The following is a 26284-nucleotide window of genomic DNA, read 5'->3' on the forward strand; positions in this document are numbered from 1 at the left end:
AATTATTGTTGAGTCTCTTTGTTGTAACCTCCTGGCCTTCTCCTAATTAATACAGGGGAAGCAAGATGTCACTACAAGGGTGACAGCAATTCTACTAGCTACGCTCTAGGAGGCTGCGACAAGTAGTGATTCAAGTCTACACTCAGGACAGGAGGCCAGAGCTCAAACCTGGGCTCCGCCACGACCTAGAGGCACGGCCCGGTGAGTTACTTAGCCAGTCGGCACCTCAGCTTCGTCCTCTGTAAAATGGAGCTCATGTGGTGCCTACCTCAGACCACTGCTGTGAGGATTAAGGGAATTAGTCTGTGTAAGATGCGACAGCGACCAGCACAAAGGAACGTAGAAATCATTACAATTTCTACATTATTTCAAAAAAAGCAGTTTCATTTTTTACAGTTGTATTTCAGGTATGTGACTTGGAAAAAATTAACACATCTACAAGTCAGCCTTCAAAATAAAAAGTGAACAAGGACAAAGGAAAAGCATTCTTTCTTTGTATAACAAGAATTAGCAGTGCTATAGTGAGAATGATCTATTTAAGAAACCCGAAGAAATGCCGAAACACATCGGTGTGGGCTGAAGATAGAGATTTGTTTGAAATTCTTCTGCTTCAGGGTTCTGGGAGTTGAGGTGGGACTTTTCGTCTTATTTGCACAGGCTCCTTCTGATGTGAGTACACACGCACACACACCCTCATTGATTTCGAGGCCACATGCTCCCTCCACATCTCAGCCCACGATTTATGCAGTTGTGGAATAAAGTACTAGTCATTCAACGAAGGGCCACACTGCCGCCGCATAAAAAGGTGGCTTGTTCATTCATTTCTCAACTTTTAATACTTTCTTACAATTTCTACCAAAAATTCTGGAATGTGTTGAGGTGTGTATGACTGCACCGTGGAAAAAATTAACCCTTTCCTTGGTCCCAGGAGACTTGACAGACCTTTAGCCTGGGCCTTTCAAGAAGATGAAATAAAAGATTAAAATAAAACTGTCCTTTAAGCAAGTCACCAGGCTTCTGAGGAGTAATGGGTTACAAATGTCATGCTACTAAATGAGTTTACCAAGGGAAAATTTTTAACTGCTCCTTTTCTTTTTGAAACTGAGTGTATTTCCCCAAGGCAATTAACACAAATTTCCTCTATTTCTTTTTACAAAATATCCCATGGATGTTTCCATCACGGTAGAAGCCAGTTAAATTTGACCTATGGGATTCAACTAAGTGTGAGGTGAAACGTACCACTGTCACAAGGAAGAAAAGTAGTATCGTTTGAAAATTAAGCCACACACTCAGAAGCCTTTGGGCTGTTAAACCAAGGAAGTTAAATAACACAAAATTACACATGGAGGTGCAGAGGAGTCTCCGCTCCTTGATTCATGTGTGTGTTTGCTTGCTTGCTTGTCACATCACTGGCCGCCTATTTCCAGAGAGTGCTTATGTGCAGACTGGTACCCATTCCTATCCATCGTTCTTCATGCCTCTAAGGGTCAAAACTGAGGACCAATGGGTAGAAACTGTAGAAAACACATGGAAAACTTTCTAGCTGAGCCACCCAGATTCAGAATGGACTGCCTTGTAAAGCAGGGGTTTGCTGTTCCCAGAAGTATTCAGAGACTGGACCACCCAGGGTGCTGAGGAGAGGCTTCAGTATCAGAGAGCTAGCTAGCTACTCTGGATACAGGTTCCTTTCACCTTGGAGGGCTGGGGGCCTTTCCAAGCCAAACTGACGGGCTTTCATTCCTTTCTCTTCAAGCTAGCACTGTCTTTCTCCTCAGCCACCCAGCCCAGGAACAGCCCCCGGCAGGAGGCCGGAGCACGTACCTAAGAATATGACGGGAACACCTACCCCCTTCCTTGCCTTCTGTCTTGACCACACAGAGAAGGGGAATCTCACACTACCCAGGGCCTGGAGGGGCTCCTGGACCCCCTTCTGAGAGGCACTCCACAGCAGTGAGGAGGAAGAGCTGAACCGTGTCCCAGAGAAGTCCCCAGCATTCTGCACTGGGGAAATGCCATCATTTTCATCCCCCTGACACCCTTCAGCTCCCTGGAGGGAGCTCAGATGACACGAGCAGGACTGGGGTGCTGATGTCACTGCTGTCCCCTGTGTGCAGAGGGGGAAACCTTAGGGTGGGGGTGCGGGGGAAGCCTACCAGACTGGAGACCTCCTGGGTAAACCCTTCCCCCCAGCCTGCAATCACACCTCTCATCTGCAGTGGTTCTAGAAAAGCAGAAAGCCCCTTCCCTGAGAAATGCAAAGTCAAAAGCACGCTTACAGTCATCACACTCCCTTCTTTAGACCCACAATTGCACCATTCCTATATATGAATGCTCCAAACCAAGCAAAGGAGTATGAAGACCCAGGACAGAACTACTAGGTCATGTGACGGGTGGTTCCCAGCACAGCCCCCGGCAGGCTGTGGAGGGCTGTGAAAATGCAGTCACTAAGAATTTGCAAAGTGGAGGACTTCCAATCAAATTGCTAATGGAGAGACTGCTTATGCTAGATGACTGAAAATGTTCTGCATTGTTAAACTTTTATTATGTCCACGCTGAGGCTGGAATTACAATGTTGAAGTGGGCTGCTATTCTGAATGGACTTTACCCAATCAAAAAGGTGGAGGATGGGGAAATGAGCAAAAAGTAAAATGCATGAGGTGGACCCACAGGAGGGAATAACTAGGTCATCGATCTGAGCTGACTACCATCTGTCTTTGTGTGCAGAGCCCTGGATGTGCATCCACCTGGCAGCTGTCCCCCCCAGGCCCAGACAGTGACCACAGCAGCATGGACCCCCCAGTAAGAGTGCAGCCCACACGGCCGCGGAGCCTTCAGACAGTCTCTGATCATCCCTCTGACTATTCCTAGAGCAGCGTGTCCTTTAAATTGCTGGTATTTCTCAATAACACTGAAGGAATTCTTGTGTTCCATCGTTCTAATCATCCTGCAACCTACACCCCAACTGCCCCTGGCCAGAACTTCCTTGCTAACCGGGAACCTCAGTTCCCCAGCCAGCTGAAACCAGCCCTCATGCACCACACTCAGACCCGAACCTGGCCTCCTGCATTCTTTATGCCACCAGGACACATTCTGGAGCTTGGGGGGACTGTGAACAGATAGCCCTAGGAGGAGGAGCAGGAAAACACATGGAAACATCAGGAAACTAACCACGCCAAGGGTGTACCCTGGGACTAGGGAGGGTGGTGAAGGGGAAGGCCTCCCTTAAAGCAAGGGAACCGTCAGCTCTCTCAAGAAGGGGGTTTGTGACACACCATTTTACAACCTTTTTAAAGACCAGGGAATATGTGCTGCCACCTTTCCATAAGAAATTCCATCAGGCTAGCTAGAACACAGTGCCTCAAAATAACTTGTAACAAAAATAAGCTTAAAAGTGGTTAAGATGATAAATTTTTTGTTATGTATATTTTACCACAATTAAAAAAAAAAAAAACTTCTTGCTTAGGCTTTAATTCTTAATCAACACACAACAGATATTTACTTGTCAGCATCCTCTATAATTTTATATTAAGAATCTCTTTTAAATTGTTGCCATGGTGAATAGTTTAGAAAATAAATTAAAATGTTGACTCAAATAATAACCAAGTTGTCAGAACACGCTGCAGCTCTACCTCTGGCATTTCAATTCCGTACGGCATTAGAGTTGTGATCTCCGTAAGGCACTGAGAGCACACAGAAAATAAAATAAGACTGTTTCTTTTAAAAAGTGTCATTTGCCAAACCCTTTCTTACAATCCATTCTAAATCTTCCAAGTTAAGAGCATCAGGTAAAGTAAGCGAACATTGCAATCTGGATCAACCTAGCTTGACTCAGATCTCCCTTTTCTAGAAATTAGTGTGCTAAAGATGGCATGTTTTCAAGTAAACTAGTATCACGGCTCACTGTATTCTTCCTACGGTCTTTGACGGACATGAGCTAACAAGAAAAACCTGCACTCAAAAACACTATTTTTAATGTCCCGAAATAAAAAAGTAGAGAGTTTTTATGGGTGTTTCTACAGGATACACCATTTTAAGATAATTGTCTACTGTGGTTAACCCTATTTATCAGCTGCCATAAAAACATGCAACCGAATTAGCTGCTGTGCTCAAGTACCATCTCTTGAAAACCAGAACATGAAAACAAATCCTGGCTCGCCAGGAGTTGACCTTTCACTTAGATATTAAATTTCCCCGACCCTGAAATTAGAATAAAAAGCAGCTGTGTCTTTATGTGGCTTTCCCCCAGCGTCAGGACAACACAGGGCACATAGCGAAGGCCCAATGAGCATGTGTTAAAAGAAGAAACAACAAAAATAATGTCAAGGTTCAAGAGTTTACAATAGATACCAAAAGCAAGAAGTATTCATGGACACCTTACTTTTGGCAATAGATCAAGTTGCAAAAAAGTTACATATGTGGATCTTTATGAATTATGTCACTGTGAAGTACACTACCTCACTATATGGACTGCTATCTGAATACTCCTGCATTACTGCAGCCTACGAGGACAGTTTGGTGACGTAACTTTGACCATACTGGATTTGTTGTGGGTTCTTAACTTGCTCTTCCTAAAAGCAGATCATGTAGACATCTCAAATTCATTTTGGAAGTATTAAGAGGATATAATAGAAATAACTAAAAAGTGAAGTACCTGTACTTTCAAATGATTATACTTCTTAACCACCCCTTCGTAGTGACATATTGGGGAATGGGATAGCAGTGAAAGAGGATTTCTGAGGATTAATCACAGAATTTGACAAAAAGCAGAACATCTGGACAGAACTGGGGAGAACAGGCAGGACGAGCCTATCAAACCCATTGTTTTCTGTTTCTTTTGTTTTACATGGCAGTGCTTTCTGTGGAAGGTGTCCAGTAAATTCGATTTGAATTAAAACAATCCTATCCATATAGTCTAAATACACAATTTTATAAAGCATTCTTGTCAACTTGGAACATGCTGCTTATGGCATGTTACCATTACAAGATCACATCCAAAGCCCGCGCTCTAGCAATGGTCAATGTGAAATTCTATTCAAGCGTAAAATAGATTCTATTATTTCTCACTTCAAAGACCTGTACTTTCCATTATTAAGAATAAATCAATTCCCTTGCCAGGATAACCATCAAGTCAGACTCCACTGTCTCAAGCTTTCCGATTTAGGAGTCACGGCTGTGTGACACATGATGTTTTGTATCGATATGGATTAGCACTAACCTCCTCCACAATTTCTAAAAAAGACTTTTCATCTAAGGGTGACAGAGGCAATGCACAAGGGACTGTGTGTGCTGAGAGGTTTAGGTCCTTCTGCTGATAAAGAAACACCACATGCTAATCTATGCATGCTTTTCCACGCACCTGAAATACACCTAACACACATGCTCAGCTTTTGCAATTGAGATTCAAACAAACAAAAAGATACTTTTTGAGATAAGGAATTCTTTTTTTTCACTCATCAATATATTTTAATCATATTTTCACATCACTAATCATCTATATCATCATTTTTAATGGCTTATCATAATTCCTTTATCTGGAGGTACTATAATGTTTTAACCATTTCCCATTGATTTTTAGAATTTTTTTCTATAGATAAGGCTTCAATGAACATGATATACCTATATCCTTTTTTTTTAGTTTTTATTTAAATTCCAGTTAGTGAACATGCAGTGTAATATTAGCTTCAGGTGTGCAATATAGTGATTCAACACTTCCACACAACACCTGATGCTCATCACAAGTGCTCTCCTTAATCCCCATCACCTATTTCACCCATCCCCCCACACATCTCTCCTACTTTACCTGTATCTTTAGATACTAGTCTGATGCTCCCCTAAGAATAAACCCTTATGAGCAGACTTACTAGGTTAGAGTATGCATTTTTTTTTTTGGTATAACCGACATATAACATTATATTAGTTTCAGGTGTACAATGTAACTGATTCTATATTTGTATATATTGCAAAATGATCACCACAATAAATCCAGTTAATATCCATCACCATACATAGTTACAAAATAAGAAAAATTTGAATATGGCCTGGGTATTAGGTGATTTTAAAGGCTGATTATTATTTTTTTTAGGTGTGGAAATGGCATAGTGGTTATGTATAATAAAAACCTTATCACGTTGAAATTCATATAATATTCAAGGAATATTCAGGGAAACCTTTGCTACTCAAGGGAAATTCTAGCAGGCCCCATAATTCTCTGCCACTTACAGGTGACAAAGTCCTAAATTTACTTTAAATCACAAAACGCAACTGTGATTCAGAAAATGAAATGTAAAGTTCACTATATTAATGGACCCTTTAGGTAAGGCAAAAAAGAAAAAAAGACTTCCTGCTCCACCCCATACCCCCAGCTAAGATCTGTATAGGCCGTCTGCCGGCCTCCATCTCTTCCACCCACTTCCTGCCCTGCCTGCTAGCAGCAGCTACTTCACTGCTGCTGCCATTAAAATAAAGTGACAGAGGCTGCTGCTGCCTCCCGATGTCCATTATCCCTTTGTCTTTACAAAAAGAATCCCAACTTTAGGCTGGGCCCATTGCTGCCCCAACAAGCTTGGATTTCCTTGTTTCCCTCAGAGCTAGGTGTGACCCTGTGACTGAGCTCTGGTTAATGAGGTATAAGCAAAAATGATGGGGGTATACTCTGAAAGAATCCTTAAAAGAGATGGGGCTGAACTTTCCTCTGCCCTTCCTCTCTTCCAGCTGCCTGGAACATGATGTGATGGCTGGAGCTTTAGCAGCTCCCCCTGACCATGAGCCTGAGGACCACATTCAGGGCCATGGAAGCAATGAACTAGGAGGCTTGTTCCTGATAACTGTGTGGAGCCACCATCCCATCCATGAATTGCCTATTTCCTGACTTATTCTATGTAAGCGAGAAATAAACTTCTATTTTGCGTTACCATTGTTCTTTCATTTATATGCCGGCAAATGTACTGCTCACTAGTACAGAGGGCTTCACATTCTCTGAACCAGTAGCTACTTAAACCTGACTCCCTGTCTCTTATGGGTAGTTTTGTGGGGCTCCTCTCAAGATCCTTGTGATATGAGTGATGCATTCAAGTCCTTCATTTGCCACCCCCACCTAGGCCCCTGAAATTCACTTTATAATCTCTCTGCTGACTGTGCCACTTGGGCAGAGGTCGAAGGGTTCCAGGCTGGCTCTCCATCCCTGCATGGGCCGCATCTGGTCCGTGGGAAGCATGCACAATCGCTCCAACAAACTTGGCAGTGGGGGTAGCCCTATTGCAGCTGCTCCCCACTCAGCCACACCACCAAAACATCTCACCAGAGTCAGAGCCAGTCCGCTGCGCTCCTAGCTCCACGGGCAACCTCTCTCCAGGCTGGGACTGAGGGACAGCTCCCCCACCTCATGCTTCTTCCAGGAACGTGGGATGATGCAGACTCATAGCAGCAGCTTCTCTAAATAAATCCCCTTACAAATCTTGTATCGATGCTTTTTATATGGTCAGACTGAAGATTTTCAAGAGCTGTGAACCTGATGTTCAGATATTTCCTTTGAAAATGCCTATTTTGCTCTTTCTCACAACTTATTTTAGTAACTTCTATCTAGTACATCTTGAGATATTAGTCAAACTTTCCAACTCAACTGCCTATGACAAAAACAATGCATTACGTGGGGATGCACATTTGTGGTAAAACTGAAAGAAAAGCAAGGAAACAATTAATACAGTATTTAGAAGAGCAGTTACCCCTGGGGTGGGTGTGGGGGCCAGGATGAAGGAAGGAAATACCACCAGGAAGTGCATGCAAGGGGTTTCAAAGAGAACATTCTAGATGTTTATCTGGGTAGTTATTCACTTTGTTATTATAAGTTAAAATGTGAACACATTACATATACATGTATTTATTCATAGCCTATGATGTAAAAGAACAAAAACAAAATAATATCTAAACTCCATAGCAAAGTAATTTGGAGATAAGACTGCACTCTGAGAATCAGGCTGTAAACTCAACACAAAATGGAGGAAGCTGGTCAAAAAATGACTTCTACAAGTGGTTGAAAGATTTCCTCAAAACATCAGAGTGTTGTTCTTAGCAACTTCTGTAGTAGTGGTGGTTAGTTCTGCGGCATGGACAATGCCCTTAGCATACCTAATCTTCTTCACTGTCTGGATGACAGGTAGGGGACAACTGAGCTGACCCCACTGGCCGACTCTACGTTGGTGATACCAACACTGAGCAGGAGCGACATTTGATAAAAGTCTTTTGAATTCTCTCTGCATTACCTTTGTAATAGCCAAAACAACTTTCTGATTATGATCTGGCTTTTCTGGAGCTTGTCTGTGGGAAAAGAAGGTGCTGATCATGTAGATTTTATTGTTGCTGTTATTAAGGCAACGTTAGCTTTATTATTACTCACAATGACAGCTGATATTTCTTATATGCTTATCTCACTTGATCCTCACAAAAATCTTCATCCTAGTGAGAGGCAGCATAGGACAGTGCTAAAGAGCATCAGACGCCAAGATTCAAACCCCAGCTCTGACCCTTAGTAGCTGTGTAACTTTGAGCAATACATTGAACTTCTTGGGCCTCAGTCTCCCTATCTGTAAAGTGGGAGTAACGGTAGTTCCCACCTCATGGCATTGTTGTCAGTATTAAATGAGTGAATATTCCTAAAACTCCGAGACAGCAACTGTCACGTAGTGAGTATAATATAAATGTTATAGACAAAACAAGTGAGGCTCTGACCGCTGGGATTCTCAAAGGCAGGCACTGCCTCGGGGTTCTCCGTTTCGAGCAATATGCCAATTAGCATACATAAAATGTAAATTCTTCTGTAAGCCCAGATAGACTCAGATTATAGCCTCTCTGCCTTCAGCTGGTTGTAAAGCAGCAATCTTTCCTTCAAATCGTTTCTAACCCGCCCAGGCCAAGGGCACCCTATACCTGTGAAGGGCCTGGGAAATGGGAAATGGTCCGGATGTCACCCTCTGCCAAGGGTCTCCAACTGCCCTGAAGAGAAAGTGGTATGGAACAACAGAGCCCCAGTTCCTGCTGCTAATACCCATGTGAACTTGGCTGAACCACTTCACCTCTCCGAGCGGCAGCTTCCCCATTTGGGAAGCAGAAAATCTGTAAGGTCCTTCCACTCTTCGATCTTTGTATCCGTATTTCAATCCAGAGCCAAATGTCATTTTTGATTTGACTATATACAAAAACAACTCAAAATAAATTCTCACTTTAAGGAGATATTCAGACTGCTTTCCACAATGCATAAATAGAACGCAATGCCACTGCTACTTGCAACTGTAAAGGGATAAAGGCACTTTCAAAAACCGCAACACGAGCAGCTGGGACTACTGAGAGGGAAAAACCTATTAGCCTGGTAACATACATCACATGAAACTTATGGCTTGAAATCTTTTCTCCCTGAGAATAACAAGCAATAAACTGGGCCTATTCCTAACCAGTTCATGCCCATCAGCCCCAGATCACACATGTGAGTACATGTGTGCCTGTGTGTTTGTGCATGCTCACTGCAGACTGCAGATTTTTCTAGAAATTTAAACAATAAATGAGAAAGTACTATGAATACCTCAAAAAAAAAAAAAAAGACAACATCCATTACAGTGGTTGCCTCAAAATGATGCAAGATAACTTATCAAAGATATCAGAGTGATTAATAATCTTATTTTGGGCCCTGTACTCATTAAATGCTTGCTATTAAATCAATGACGCAAATAAATTTTTTAGCTAGACTGTACAGAAGAAATAAGTTGAAAAAGATCATAACGGATCGCCTCATGGCCCTTTGGGTGATAGTGGCTTGATACCGAAAATTCTTCTTGTTATCAGTAGTATGGATAAGATGCAACTACTTACTGACTGGCTTTCTCTTCTTCCAAACATCATTGTAACTTGTATTGTCATCCTTTAGAGCTATTTTAAGATTCTGTAATTTAGTAAAATTAATTTTATCAGATATATCTGTTCAGAAGCCTGATTCACGCAAAATGCAAACTATAGATAATAAATTTCTCCACTCAGTTTTTTTAAGATATTTTTAAATTTATTTATTTGACAGAGAGAGAGCACAAGTAGGCAGAGCGGCAGGCAGAGGGAAAGGGAGAAGCAGGCTCTCTGCTGAGCAGGGAGCCCGATACAGGGCTCGATCCCAGGACTGTGGGATCAGGACCTGAGCCGAAAGCAGCTGCTTAACCGACTGAGTCACCCAGGTGCCCCGCTCTCCACTCATTTTTAAAAAGGTTTCATAATCTTTGTAGTATGACCCTTCTTAACAGCTCAACAGTGTTGAACCCCTCATCAAACTTCCAGGCACTCTATTTGGTAACTGGACTCTGATAGAACGGCGGGTGGAAAAAAAGACAAATGATCAGGAATCTGAGGTATGTTGTCGGTAATGACCAGGTTGTGATTCTGAATGATAATGCCAGGCTTGCACTAACCATTTTGCCTAATTAGACTTCACACAAGGGGAAAAATGCTTTAATATTTAACAAGTATAATGGTGTAATCAATGTACACAAATCAGGCCTGATAAGGAATATTGCTTATTAGAGAGAGAGACAGATGGCTCCAGGAAAGGTATAATCATTAAATGTAAAATCTCACAGGCTCCAACTGTGAACACCAACCACGTACTTTCAAATTACCACTCCAACCCCAGACACTCCATGCATTATTTAGTCCTGTCCTCTTGCTTATAGGTACACCCACACCATAGATTTAATAAAATAATTGGGTTCAAAAAAACTCATCTTTGCTGTTTCTCAAAGCTGTCTTTTCCTAACCACTCTTGCTGCCGTCAAAAATCCCACTGAGTCAAGATGTCCAACATCTCTGTTATAATCTTTTCAGTTAGATAATTAGTCCTCCTTTTTATTATGTTCAAGAACACTTAATGTGTTGGAAGCTTTCCTGACTCTATTAAATCCACCCAGCCTGCCACAAGATTATGAATACATAATTTGTTTCATAGGTAGCTTTTAAGAAAACACAAAGAAAACAGTACATAGGAATATAGTTAAAAACAGGCATACTTATGAACTGCAAATCATAGTAAGAGATTTCTAAGGGTGGGTTATCTGTTCGGTTTCTCTAAAGCCAGCTTTGCATGCAAATACAAAGATCGTAGAAGGCAACTTGCCCATTCATGAACCCACTTGCTTACTAAGCCTGTTGACTTTTGAATGGCTGCATTTGTTCGTTCCATGCACAGTCACAGAGAGCTCACTGTGCCTACACACTGTGCTACACACTCCTTGGAATATATTGAAAACCTGTGTCAAGTGCCATCCCTATGCTCCAGGAGTCTACAGACTCATCCAAGGAGGACAGAGAAGCAACGACAGTGCCCACCACCATGTAATGCCTGGGACCCATGGAGGTCCGGTGACAGTCCTGCAAGGAGGAGCTTTCGTGGCAAACAGATCTACGTTCAAACGCTGGTTCTGCCTGTCAGAGTCCTCTGACCCAGCCGAGGTAGTCCATCGATATAAATCTCAGTTCCTCAAATAACATTGCATGGGTTTAAAAAAATTCCACAAATAAAGTGCTTCAAATAGTGTTTAGCACAGAGTGGATTTCTTCCTAACCTTCTGCCATTTCTGCTTTCCCAGGATAAAATGGGCCCCATTTTAATTGAAAAACCAATTTTTCAACCACCGACTTAGTGGCAATGATACCCATATCCACATCTTACCTCTCTTTGGCACAAACAATCCCATTTTTTATTTGTGTCCCCAAACAAACCCCTCCAGAACTATTCTTACCAAGTCTTTCCAGAAAGAGCATGGATTTGAAGTGCAGAGAACAAAAGATTTCAAATTTTAATCCACTAGCTGGATATGTACAGATGAAGCTGAGAGCATTTAAACTCAATTGGATTCACAAAGCTTATTGCTGTGATTTCCATTTCTGATGTTGTCAAGTCAACAGGAAATAAAAACCAATCCCCTTGGCCTTGAAGTGGGCACTGAGAGCTTACTATCCCCAGGGAAGATGTTCTGTGTGTCATTAAGCCGTAGCTTGATGATACATTCCCTTCTTTGTATTTAACTCTACTGTGAGCTCCTTGAGGCCAGAAACCCCTGTCTTTTCATCGATGCATCTCTAGTCCTGAACACAGTGCCAAGCACACATAGGAGTGCCATACCCAGATTCTAAACAACCTGAGAATGTGCAGGTATTTAAGTGGCATCGTTGTAGGGGCACCTAAAATTACCAGCCAGCTAGCCATGGTGCCTAATGATGATGCATGATGGAAACAATGTACCTGAGTTCCATTCCTAACAATGGAATTCTACTAAGTAGCTGGGTCATCATAAATAAGTCACTTTGCCTCTCTGGGCATCTTTCTGTTCATCTGCAAAACACAGAGATAGTCTAAATGATCTCTAATGTGCTATTATTTCTGCAAAATACTGATGTTAGACCAAATGATCTCAGAGATGACACTGTTCTTGATGTATTTTTGTCAACCAATGATTCACCCTTGACTTCTAACTCCAGCAAGTCAATGACAAGATTAAATGAAGTCTACAAATCCTCCAGAGCCCATGTGTCCCTTTCAAATATGGAATATTACCATTTGAAAGATTTCCAGTTCATTTAGATAAAATAAATAAACATGGCCATCTTTATTCGAAGCTTCTCCATTCATTCTCTGACCCTCATTCCTAAGTGATTAGGAGCAGCAGTAATACCTGTCCATTTCACACTGGCATGACATTTGCCCCAAGCATAATCAAACAGTCACTTATGGAGACCAGGGAAAGGCATCTAGAGAAGCAGGTGTCTCCCATGCATCTTCACCCTAAGCTGGACCATCACACAAGTCAAGCACCTCCTCATGCTTTCCAGCAACCAGAAGGTTCTATAAAGGACCATCACCCACCTCCCACCTGCCCCACGCTGGTGGAAAATATAAATACTCACTGGTCACCCTTTAGCCATCAATAAAATTCACCATCTTGAAAGGATGGAAAAGAAAGCATAGTCCAGGTAGTCAGTGAGCAAATCATTTCTACAGTCGGTTCCTGGGATCACTGTCTTGAGTGGGAGATAATCCAAAAAACTTATAGTTCCTACAACTACTCCTACCTCATTTCCCCCAGAACATGAACCTGAAGACACCTGCCCTGCATAAAGGGTCTAAAGAAGTATTCTCATGGTCTCTGTTATCCACACTAATAGTGACCCAGGTTTTAGTCCAGACTCATTCTCAGACGAAGACAAAAAATAATTCCAGTGAAGCTGGATAAATTTTCCTATATTCCCAAAGGATACTCATGGAAAACATCCTCAAGATTTTTAATTACTGAAGTGAACAATATACTCTCTTCAAAGAAAAACCATTTTTGAGACAACTTAAGACCCAAGATGTTGAATCAGCTTACTTAATCCAACGGAGTTACTAGCTTTATGCTCAGATTTTGGCTTCAACCTCCATTTGGATTGATGAATCCATTCACAGTCCATAAATTTCATTGCTTTTCATTCAAATGGTCCCTGAGTCTCAATGATTAAATTCCTACTTTAGGGATTAAGAATGTGTTCATGGCCACAGAGTCAGCTCTGGAATCCTTCCTCCATCCATCTAGTCTCCTTCTGTAGCAACTTGTCGACACGTCCATCTGGAGGAGAGATACACACACGTACACACACTCTTCAAACTGACCTCACTCCTGTTATTCAGGCCCAGGAAATCTATGGGCCATGAGTTTAGAGAAAAAACAAAAGGAACTTCCCCCCAAAGAACATGCTTTAGGTGGAAGCCAGAGCTGACAGGTCATAGGTACATCCAAAGAAATCCCCCCCAGAACACAAGTCTCCTCCCCTGGTTCCTCATTATGTAGCCACAGAGGTATTTAAGTAAATCTTATTTCTATGCAAATAAGATATCCAAAAGTATCCTGGATATTTTGAGTTACTTATATCTATAGTGGCCCAAGAAGTAGTATTTATTCCCTATCCATTTATGTATAGAATAGATGGTAAGTAAGAAAAGGACAGCTACTCTCCTTTGGACAGCTAATTAAAGTAGCCAAGGGACAGTAGGAATTCATTATTTAACAGTAAGTCCCAGCTACCACCTTGCTCTTCTCAGTATAAAACTGGAAGTTATTGGGGCACCTGGGTGGCTCAGTTGGTTAACCATCTGCCTTCGGCTCAGGTCATGATCCCAGAGTCCTGGGATCGAGCCCCGCATCAGGCTCCTTGCTCAGCAGGGTAACCTGCTTCTCCCTCTCCCCCTGCTCATGTGCTCTCTCTCTTGCTCACTCTATTTCTCAAATAAATAAATAAAATCTTTAAAAATTAAAAATAAACAAAAAATAAAATTGGAAGTTACATAAGCATACCAAAGGTGGTTTTCTGGGATTAGTGTCCATACCCAAGCATCTTATAATAGTGACATATACATGGTGGGTGTTCAAGACATATATGATTAAAATCATCTAGAACTTAAGACATTAAAACTATCCAAGAGTAGAATTAGAAAACTCAAGGTCCAGGACAGATAGAGAATGTTCTTCCTAGTCTTCCAAATACTCCTTGATCCTTGTTTTCTCTTCCATGCTTCCTCCCTATGTGCCTTTGTAGTAATACCAACTGATATGCATTATTTACCATGTGCTAATCAGTTTACATACATTATCTAAATCAATCAGCAGACCGTCCAATACGATAAGAACTATTACCCTCGTTCTATAGATGAGAAAACTGGGGTCTAAGGAATTAAGGAACTTGCCCAAGATCATAGAGTGAAGAAAGAGTGGAGCAGCGAAGCTGGGTGAATGGACTCCAACTGCCAACCCCATTCGCCAAGGTGCTGCTTCCTCATTCAGTCCACTGGTTCCTGTACTTTCTCACTTGGAGTGCTCAGCACACACCCTCATTCCCCTAATCTTCCCAAGAACCATATGAACTAACTTGGATTTCATTTCAAGGACTATTCTTCTTCCCACTAAGCTATCCTTCCGTTGTTGTTGCTGCTGTTGTTTTTAAGTCTACTTGTTCATTTCAATACACTTTACTAATTCTCAAAAATGGGCTTAAAAAAATAAAATAAAAAATAAAATGGGCTTTTGAAAATTACAGTAACTTGCTTTAAACAGACTGTTCCCCAATTCGATACTGTTTTTAAATGTTTTGCATTTTTTAAAAACCCTGAATCAAGCTCCTCTTGCACCTGGGCAGGTTCTGTTTGCTTATTCACAGAAGGGCTGGTTTATGCCTCTGTGCCAACGCATAATAAATAATGAGTCGAGGCCTCCTGCCCTGGCTGAGGTACACAGTCCCAAACTGTAATGATTTTGTAAAACCTACATTCCCTCCCTACTGCACGGAGCATCTACCCTGGACACCAAACAAGGTGGCTCATTATCATAAAACCACTAGGAACATCTCTCTAAAAACATTCCCTGATCTTACAACACAGCCACTCTACAGAAATGCAAGCAGGATTCTATACTGTGGGCCCTGTGCACCTGGCTCCCTGCCTTCCTGTGAAACAGATCCGGGTGTATGTAACCACATCTCCAACTGGAACCAAAAAAAAAAAAAAAAGGCTTATTTTTCTGTGAGTCCAGCTACCTCTTGAAGATCTAGGGAGGAACTGGCGACAACTAATAATTTTGATTTAGCCTTGCTAAAAGAGGAAGCACTGCTTTTGGAAAAACCCTGCAGTAGGAGACCAGGGAGCTAGAAGCATATAATAGGCAATGCACCAACCTGGGGACACAGAGGGCTGCAGACCTCCTCCTAGCTCTTCAGCAGAGCCCAGCCAGCCAAGAGCCACACATCTGAGCCACATGACTCAACCTTGTGCCTCTCAAGAACGAGTTGCTCATGTTCATGCCTTGCTCTCCACCTAGATTCCCAAACCCTTTCTACTCAGCCCACCTCCAATTTCACTTCTGGCTTGTTCTAATTTTCATGAGACCTGAGTTCTCAGCTACTCCCCAAAAGAGCCTCATGCTCATCCCTTGGACCCCAACCTTATTCTACATCATAGGCACCAATCCTGGGCTCCAAGCTGCCTTTGCCTTCTGGGATTCATCCTCTTCTGGCCAGCCTGGGTAGCAACCCAGTGTGATAGGAACCGTACGCCGGCACCAGCTCACGAATCACCCAACACCAGGTCTGTCCCAGGCCCCAAGAAGGAGAAGCAGAAAGGAACATTTTAAATGAATTCATCACAGTCTACCTTAAATTTAGATATTTTTTCTTCTTCTTCTTTTTAGATATTTTTATCTCTACCATGCCCCCCTAAGGGGGGGGGGTAGGAGGAGCGGAAAGGGAAAGAATGAAAAGAGACAGATAAGAAGAAAGGGAAAGGGGTGCCTGGGTGGCTTAGTCAGTTAAGCGTCCGACTCTTGATCTCAGCTCAGGTCATGATCTCAGGGTCCTGGGATCAAGCCCTGCAACCGGGCTCCCTGCTCAGTGAGGAGTCTGCTTCCCCTCTGCCCCTCCCCCTGCTTGCAGGCTCACTAATGCGCCCTTTCTCTGTCTCTCTCTCTCAAATAAATAAATAAATCTTTAAAAAAGAAAAGGGGAAGAGCACCGCTATCCGCAGCACCTACTACCTCTGCTGGCTTGGCTCCTTCCCCTCTTGCAACAGCCTATAAGGTATGATTACCCCCATGATGCACACAAAGAAACTAAGCCCTTAGAGATGTTCAATGATGGGAGTGGGAGCCACAGTCAGTCAGTGGTGGAGCTGGGATTCAAACCCCAGGACTGCCTAGCTCCCAAGGCTCAAACGCTTTCCTCTCCACTGCCTTCCAAGCTGTCTTCCCAACCTGCCATTTTTGTAGTGTCCAGCAGACTGCCTAAGGGGCGAATAATGAATATGTGTTGAATGAATGCATGAATGGTGGATTCCAGCCTTCACACCTTAATATTCTGCAACCCACACACTTGATTTTATTCATATATTCTGCTTATAACACGCCTGCAAAGTGCCTTGATAGGAAGTTAAATGTTGTACAGAAATAAGTTGTACCACATTGTATTGTATTTTGAGCTACTAGAAAAAGCTACACACAAAAATCTATAAATAAAAAAATGCTGAAGCAGACTTCCTGATAAAAATTCATTTGTCATCTTGCTCCGTCATGTCCAGAAATGGATATAAATACAATAATCTAAGGAAAATCAAAGTTTTCACATTTTGCTAACCCTTGGAATACTAACATGTTTTCTGGACTGCCAAGGCAGTGAGTACTCATGCCAGAAAAGATGGCACAGAGGGCTTTTTTAAGTTTTTATTTAAATTCCAGTTAACATACGGTGTAATATTAGTTTCAGGTGTACAATATGGTGATTCAACACTTCCATACATCACCCTGTGCTCATCTCAGCAAGTACCCTCCTTATTCCCCATCACCTTTCTCATCCATCCCCCCACACACCTCCCCTCTGGTAACCAGCAGTGTGTTCTCTAGAGTTAAGAGTCTGTTTCCTGGTTTACCTATCTTTTTTTCCCTTTGCTCATTTGTTTTGTTTCTTAAATTCCATGGTATGGTATTTGTCTTTCTCTGACTTATTTCACTTAGCATAATACTCTCTAGCTCCATCCATGTCATGGCAAATGTGAATGGCATGATTTCATTCTTTTTTATAGTTGGGTGATATTCCATTATCATGCATGCACGCACACACACACATCTTCTTTATCCATTCATCAATCGATGGACACTTGGGCTGTTTCCATAATTTGGCTGTTGTGGATAATGGTGCTATAAATATTGAGGTGCATATAGCCCTTTGAATTAGTATTTTGTATTTGGGTAAATATCTGGTAGCGTGATTGCTGGATCGTAGGACAGCTCTATTTTTAACTTGTTGAGGAACCTCCATACTGTTTCCCAGAGTGGCTGCACCAGCTTGCATTCCCGCCAACAGGGCAAGAGGGCTCCTGTTTCTCCGCATCCTCGAAGACGGCACAGAGGTTAGGAGCTCAAGTCATAGAGCCAGGCGTGGCAGATGTGAACTCAAGGCCCAGGCACAGAACCCACAAACTGACCCGGGGCAAGTAAGACACCCTCTAAACCTTAGTCTTCTCATCCGTCAACAGCAAATACTAATAGCACATGCTTCCTGAAGTAGTTGTGCTGATTCAGTGAATGACTCATGGCCCACACTTAGCACAGCAGCTGCTATGTGGGTAAGTGGCCCTGAGTGTTAGCCATTTTTATCACCTGAGGAGAACTATAATGGAAGTGCGACAAGAAACCTGAAATTAATCACCTTCGCAAATGTTATTACAAGCACTAAATTCACCTGGATCATCTGTTCCAGATTATTGCGGTGAAAATGATCTACCTGAAAGCAATACCATCAGTACTACAAAAATAATAACAATAACCACCAACAGTGATATTTACTATGTGCCAGGCACTGTTCTAACCACTTTCCCAGACAAGAGCATCACACACAGTTGCGTAGCTGATGCCACACAAGAGCACGCAGCAGGAGGTGAGTGGGGCTGAAGTCCAGTCCACTCTCAGTTTACCATGCCATGTACCCTGGCATGGCGTGGTCCACCACAAAGGGGCACCCTGTGGGCTGGCAGCAGCTCTGTTTACATGCATTAACTGATGCATTAAACTTGGCAAATTTCTAACAAATGGGAGACAGAAGTAGAAAGTTACTTTTGAGAGTACCCAGGACCCAAGTCAAAGACCATCATTTCAGTAATTGCATTAACAGAGTAGATGAGTAAACCCCAAGTTGCCAGTGAACAACACGTATTATTAAGCTGCACAGCCATGTGCCATGTGGGAACATGAAAATAAGGCAGGCCCTGGTGTTGGGTAGAAATAGACAATTCCCATCCACCTCCTCCCCGTCTCCTGCTTCCCTCTTCCTACATCAACTCAAATGTCCGTGTGTGATAATGAAACAAAGTATCATACTTGACCCCCAGATAACCAAATGTTACATTTTTGCATTGTCTAAAAACAACAACAAAAAGTATCTGTGTGGCAAGGTAATATTTCACTAAGTGATAGGTTCCAAACACTCCACTGCAAACTCTAGCAAACAGTTACCATTCCTGTCCCTCCAGGAGGCACCTCCCCAACGGAGTTTCCTAAAAATGACTCCCAGGTATAAAGACATTCATTTCCTGCCACCTCAAGCATCTGTTATCTCGGTCAGCTCAGGGGCTCTTGCCCAAGCTAAAAGCCCGCATCCTGGATATAGCTCTCTACCTCTCACTGTGGCTTACACCCTGCATCAGCCCCGGAAGGAGAGACAGGGGGACACCACACCCTTACAGGCTGGATGTGTGAGGGTGAAAACAATACTCTTCCAGTTCCGGAGAAGCATCAGTTTATGCAGACAGGATCTGTTTTAACTTTTTTATATGCTCAGAATCCTAAAAATAATCCAAACATCTTTCACTTAATCAAAGAAAAGTGATAATAAAAATTATCTCTGACCTTTACACAAAAGTTATTCCTCTTACTCAGTTCCCTAAAGAGTCCGAATCTAGACCATGGAAGAAAAACAGTGAAAAACAGATTGCTTTGTTTTAAAATCCCACCATGTAAAAATCAGAATTGGATGCCTGATCAGTTTTTGAACTCAGAGGCATTCTGTCAAGAGAAGAAACCCCTTGATAAGAATTTGGGCCTACAATGCAATGCTCTGATCTCTTTTCTGAATGTTGTTAATTTTACTTTAAAGACTGATGGTGTTTAGTTTGCCACTATAATTAAATTTCACAGAAAACCTGGAATTTTCTCTTATTCATTTGTAAACAATATGGCAATATTTTCAGTAATAATGTGTGCTTACATATACTGTCAGTAATTTTTCCACCAAATAGCAAATTACATCTGACAAAAACACCAACACACCTTTGAGTTGTTCAACAGTCCCAATGACTAACTTCATTCAAATTAGAATTTTGAAATAAGAGGTCTTTTCAAAAACTCACAGAAAAGTGCCTTTCAATGACGCATCTTGGAATGCAATGAAACATATTTCTTAAAGTTGGAATTTAATGTGGTCCTCTTTTAAAAGAAAGAAAGGAGAGAGAGAGAGAGAGAAGGAGGGAGGGAGGGGGGAAGGGAGGGAGGGACACCAGAAGCTTCTACTACCAGGATAACATTCCTTGAGAATTTGTATTACTGTTAGTGCTACAAGTACCTATTTAGGAAATAAAGCAATTTTAAAAACATTAAAACATAAAAAATAAGCCTCACCAAAGACACACCTAAAAACTTGGATACTATAACAAAATCATATATTTGCCTTATTAGTTTTTTAAAAAATCATATATTTGAATATAAGGATGTGCAAATTAAAAAGCCCATCCTTAAATCTCCTTTAAACCTCTGAAGTGAATCTAAAACGGTACCGAATCCATCTTTAAGATGGCTTTCATTTATTTTTAGGCCTTTGGTAATGCTTTTCACACAGGGTTGCCCTTTTGTAATAAAGGATTCCATGTCAAGGACCGAGGAAGTTTAATTCCTTTGCTACCTTAAAGGACGGCATAATGGCCATAAACGCCCGCCCAGGGTGATACGCTATGCAGAGGAGGCCCCTAGTGGTGAAGCTGCTGCTCCAACTTGGCTTTATACATTTTCTAAGACGGCTTTATCACGAGGGCAGAATCAATAGGTAATACAGTCTACCTGAGCTTTGCTTCTTTAATAACCTCTATTAGCCCTAATATATAATAGGGCCATCATTTAGAATCCCAAGGTCCTTTCATCAGGAATTTATATATATAAAAAGGATGGGACCTGAAGAATAATTTCATTACCTTCTCCATTTAAATCAACAAATACTTATGAAGCCCTTACACACTGCTAGGCACTGAGCTGGGCGTGGAGGCAGGGTAAACAGGAGAGATGAGCACCCTCATAGAGTTTCCTGTTATTTCTTTTCAACGTAATCATATTAGTTAAGGACAGAGACAGGGAAACTGGGAAGTACAATTCACCATCTTATGACCTTGTGATGCGTTCTTACCAACAGGAAAAACCTGAAAACCTGAAGTATTGCCCACCCCCACCGTCGAAGGGTCAGCTCCTCACTTTCAGTATATACAGGGCAGCATCTGAGGTTCATCAACAAAATGAGGTTGAATGAATGAACGAGTGGAAAATAAGATGGCACAGGATTTTTAAATTAAAAAAAAGAATGTTGAAACATTCCAGAGTTGAGGATTCCTGAAAATAAAGGAAGACAAAGGCAAGAGACAACATTTATGAAGTACTTAGCGTGCTCCAAGCACTGGGATAAGTTCCTAAATGTTATTTCATTCTGCCTAATACCTCCATAAGGTGAGGAATATTATTGGCATTTTACGAAATAGGAGACTATCTCTGGGAAAGGGTAAGTGACTGGCCCAAGGTTATACACTCGATAAACGGGAGAGGCTGCTTGGAGCCCACGTACCTGGGATGGCAAAGCAAATGTCTGCTTCACTGTAAACTGGTGAATCCCAAAGTTTGAGATTTTCCTTTGAACCCCATTAATACAGCTTGCAAGCAGACGGACGAGATTTGGAACACAAAGATGAACAAAATTAAGGCACTTCAATACCGTATAATTTAGAGAACATATAGTATGGTAATTCAATGTAGAGGAATTATTAAATATTTAGGTATGGCCCATCTCTTGCTTTCCAGGAACTGACATTCCCTGGGAACACACCACAGGATCTCATACCCTATTAAGCACTATTACACGTGTTCGAGGCACTATTTATGACTAAGGCTTTGTTTTTTTTCCTATGTGCTTCTATTTCCAAGTTTGAAAGACTTTTCTCCTTCCAATTAGCAACATGACAGCACTGCCCAGGGCTTATTAATGCTCACGGTGCAAGTAATACTCCAAGAATTATGACTGCCTCGTATGAACAATGTTAACAAAATCCAAGAAATCCGGTAGAATTAAATTTAAATTTCTAGCAAAAAGATGTGAGAGCAGTTAATTATCTTTATTATCTAGACCTATCTAACGACATTTAAGTAAAAACTACTCCAAGGAGCCACTCTCGCATTTATTCGTGTTTCCCAAGCCTCACTGTTCGGGCATGTACAGTGCTGTTAAAATCTCTCCCTCTCCCATCGCTCTTTCTCTGCACGTCGATGGAAAGATAACTTCAAAATCACTGACGGTAGTGCAGGTGCAGGAAGTGTCGCGGAGACAACAACTTCGCCTTCTTTTTGTACAGCTTTCCTCCTCCTCCCGGCGCTTCAAAACCCTCACCCCCAGACCATGCCCTCGAAAGAAAGGCTTCTCTCCACTGACAGCACAAAACTCTTGCTCGGGGCGCCCTTCGGACCGCGCTCACCCTCGGACACAAGCCCCCCGGCCCCGCTCCAAGGCAGGCGAGCACGCTGCCCACCGGCCGCCCTCGGCACGCCCCCTCCACCCTCTCCAGCCCAGCAAAAATAATACACCAACGCCAGCAAAGTAGTCACGCGGGCACGTGTGAGGCTACTTTTTCAGTACGTGTTGGAGAAAGCAATTAAACAGTCAAAGGCCACGAGAAAGGGTGGCAAAGCCAAAGTGACCGCCGGCACACAGCGGCCGCCGACCCTCCCTGGCGGCCAGCTCCGCGTCCTCGCGCGTCCACCTGAAGCCGCCGCGCCCTCCGCCGGGCCGAGCCGCCCCGGCCCCAGCCCCCGCCTCCGCGCCGAGCCCCCTCCCCCGCCGGCGCCCGCAGCCCCCCACCCCCATCCCCCGCACCCCCGCGGACGGCGGACGGCGGGAGGCCGGGCGCTGCGCCGTCTCCCCCGCGGCACCAGCCGCCCCGGGGTCGCGGGCTGGGCAGCGCGAAGAAGCCGCGCGGGGTTGCGCGGACCCGCGAGCCGCACCGACGCCCCCGCGCGGCGCACCACACCCGGTGGCCCCGGCAGGGGACCCGACTCACCCCGAGGCGCCCTCCGGGCTGCCCGGCCGGCCCCCGCTGCTCCCGCCGCCGCCGAACTTTCCCTCCTGCGCGGCCGCCGCGGGCTCGGCTCCACCTCCCGCTCCGGCAGCCGCGGAGCCTCCAGGGACCCGGGGGGCGGGGAGCGGCGGTGGCGGCGGCGGCGGCGGGCGGGCGGGCTGAACCTCCGCCAAGCCCCAGCGCCCCGCCGCCGGGTGGGAGCCCGCGGGCCGCGAGCCCGCGCTGCAGCCCCCGGGCGGGGGTCGCGCTTGGCTGCGCCCACCCGCTTCCCCCGCCGTCCCTCAGCAGTGCGTCCCTCCGCCCCGTTGGAGAGGGGCGCCCTGGCGGGAGTCTGGCCCCTCTCTGCAGGGGGCACTCCCGGACACCCGGGGTCCCCTGCAGGTGACTGGCACTGAGGTCTGGAGAAGTTGAGGGAAGGGACCCGGAAACTGCGGCGCGGCCGGTACCCCCGGGGAGGGGCGGTCGGGTGCCTTTCGACAAGTTTTTGGTACTCCCTCTTTCTGGACAGAGTTCCCCACGCCCCTCCCTCTGTTTCCCTTGCCATCACGGGGCTGCCCTCCCCTCCCTGGGCCGGCTGACTTACCAAAACTTTGGTAAATTGGACTTCGGAGCATTAACCCTGTAGTCGGTGTCTTTGCGGCCCCGGTCAGTTATAACATCTTCACTAGAGAACCTTTATTGACAGTGAAGGTCAGAAACCCTTTGGCTCTGAGACCCCACCACTGTGGAGAAGTGATTCTGTAGGGACCCCTGATGGCCACTGAGAGGCCTAGGAGGGGAAGGGGGAGAAGGATGGAAGTCAGCAAGTGGGCTATCGAGTAAGAAAAGCCCCTCACGCACACGCATACGCACACGCACACACCCTGTGGGGCCACAGGTGCCTTTTATTTGTAAGTGTTCCAGCACTTCTCTGGGGAGAGGGAGTTTGGGGGTATTATGTTCCCCAATTCTCAGTACAATGGAGGAGACTCAGGAGGAATCAGCTGAAAGAGGTCATCTCTCCACTTACAGATGCAACTTGCAGAGTCCCCCTGGCTGAGCCATAGAAGAACCAGAGCTGGAAACCAGTCCTAGGACTCCTGGTGCAGTGCTCCTTCCACTACCTGACCAGCAGAAGGCTCAAAGCCCCCATATGGGAGGTTTCCAGGCACCAGACTTTATGTGGGCACAGGGTAGCGGTCCTGGAGGCAATAAGCAGTCCTCAAGCAACCAGCAAGCACTTACTTACCTACAGGAAGCATCCCTGAAGCAAGCCTTGCTTCCTACCAGGACTCTCTAACACACCAGGCTCATCCTTCTTCCAACGCATGCTGCCCTGGGACTTTAGGTGGCTCTGTACCCACCCCACACCCCTGAGTGGGCTAATCACTCTTGTGACATAAGGCCCCCACAGCAATTCAACTGGGATTTCAGAAAGAAGAAGAAGCAGGGATGTATCAAATGAATGAAAAATACAGTGTCTGTCCTGTTACTGCCCCCAAAATGTGGCAAGGTTATGAAGTCATAAGTAAATGGTTAATTTAGCATCCACATATATGTAGGTACAAGTCATTGGCCAAGCCTCCTCCATACACTGTTCTCACAGCAACCTCATGAGGCAAATCATATGACAACCCCCGATGTGCAGATGGAGGGGCCACATGGAGGTTACAGTTAGTGGTGAGTTGTGCAAAGGTCAGAGCCTGCACAATCAAGCCCTCTGGGTAATCAGGTAACCCCTTCAGAGCCTTTCCAGATGTCACGAACACATTCCCACACCTTCACATATTGATAGGCGTGTTGTTAAAGCATCAATTTTCTTTCCTCCTTTTCTTCCAACTGTCTGTTCAGTGATGGCTCCAGAATCTCCATATAATAGGGTTTAAGGGAGGAATCTGGTCTGGAAGATGGGCCAAAGATTTGAGTAAGGGCTGCTATGCTGGCACACTCATAGGCTCACATTCTAGGTTTGCATGGACTGGGTTGGGAAAGGAGGAAGAAGCAACCGTCTCTGTTCTTGTCATCACTTCAGGATTAATTACATTTCCTTTCGGGGCACATAACTTACTTGTAAAGGTACCTGAAGAGGTTTTCCAAATATATCAGCACAGCAATATATGTATCAATATGTATCAGTATATGTCTACGTATCAAAAGTCATCAGGCCAATACTAGCTAAGCGTTTGATACCTCTAGGTACATCCTGACAATAATTAGTACATGAAAAAATAAGGTAGTTGAAAAGTGATAAAACTACAAAATTAAGAGCATAATGTGAGAAAAGATACATTTTTCTGGGGGCACCGGGTGGCTCGTCGGTTGGGCATCCAACTTGTGATTTTGGCTCGGGTTGTGATCTCAGGGTCGTGGGAGGGAGCCCAGGGTCAGGCTCCACGTTCAGAGGGGAGTCTGCTTAGGATTCTCCCTCTCCCTCTTCCCCCCTACCCTCCCGTGGGTGCTCTCTCCCTCTCTCTCTCTCTCAAATAAATCTTTAAAAAAATAAATAATTTTAAAGATACATTTTTCTGGAAATACTAGAAAAGTAAATATTATTTCAATTATTATGAAGGGGCTTTTGGGGGAGTCACTATTATGAAGCAGGGTCAGTCAGTCACCCTTAGTCTTCATCATTAGCAGAAACAGCACTGAATGAGGGAAAAGGCGAACCAGCTTGCCTCTGCAGCTCCCATCCTATAATGACACCTCACAGAATTGGTGTTACCAGTAGAAAGAGGGGTTCCTTTAGACTTCAAAGACCAACTGAGCAGAATAAATAGGTTGAACGCCAGACCTAGATGTTAAAAACCAATTTATAAGACTGAATTAAAAAAAAGGTTTTCTACATGGATTTTAGCTTTTAGCTGCAGTATTCTTATGTAAACGTTTTCATAAGCATAATGATTTAGGAATCAGAATATGTTATTGGAATTTCCAAGCATATTATAAAGGCACTTCCACCTTCATATTGTGCTAGTAATGTGGTAACAATACAGAAATATATAGAAAGTTCTGTAAATAAGTAATATTATGATGCTGGACTGATTTTATCCCCTTGGGGGAAAAACTAGTCCATATAAAAATATATTATAAAACAATACATAAGATGTCAAACTTTTACATTTATAAAATGCAAAAAATATATATAATAATATGTAATTTGTTTTAAATATATACTACATAAAATATTAAATTTTAAGTACAAAAATATTTCACAGTTCAAGGTCAGACTTAACCTCACCAGGAACCTTGAGAACCTTGACCCAGAGCCATCCAGGAGCTGAAAGAGCAGTTGTAAAGCTTATTCATTAAAACTCAATTACTTTACTTTCTAAGAGAAGCTCTCAGGCAGTCACTCAAGCCATGTTGACTCTTACTTTAAATAGCTCT

General features: G+C 43.6%; 1 protein-coding gene across 1 annotated transcript in view; it reads right to left on the reverse strand.

Moving 5' to 3' along the window:
- CSGALNACT1 (chondroitin sulfate N-acetylgalactosaminyltransferase 1) overlaps positions 1-23018 on the reverse strand; it is a 329193-nt gene extending 306175 nt beyond the window's left edge. The window contains exon 1 of the mRNA XM_032413279.1: positions 22901-23018. The gene's annotated coding sequence lies outside the window, so the exon portion shown is untranslated. The remainder of the gene's footprint in view (positions 1-22900) is intronic.
- Positions 23019-26284: the final 3266 nt, after the last annotated feature.

The sequence above is a fragment of the Phoca vitulina genome, unplaced genomic scaffold (genome assembly GCF_004348235.1).
Source record: "Phoca vitulina isolate PV1807 unplaced genomic scaffold, GSC_HSeal_1.0 scaffold15, whole genome shotgun sequence".
NCBI classification, from domain to species: domain Eukaryota; kingdom Metazoa; phylum Chordata; class Mammalia; order Carnivora; family Phocidae; genus Phoca; species Phoca vitulina.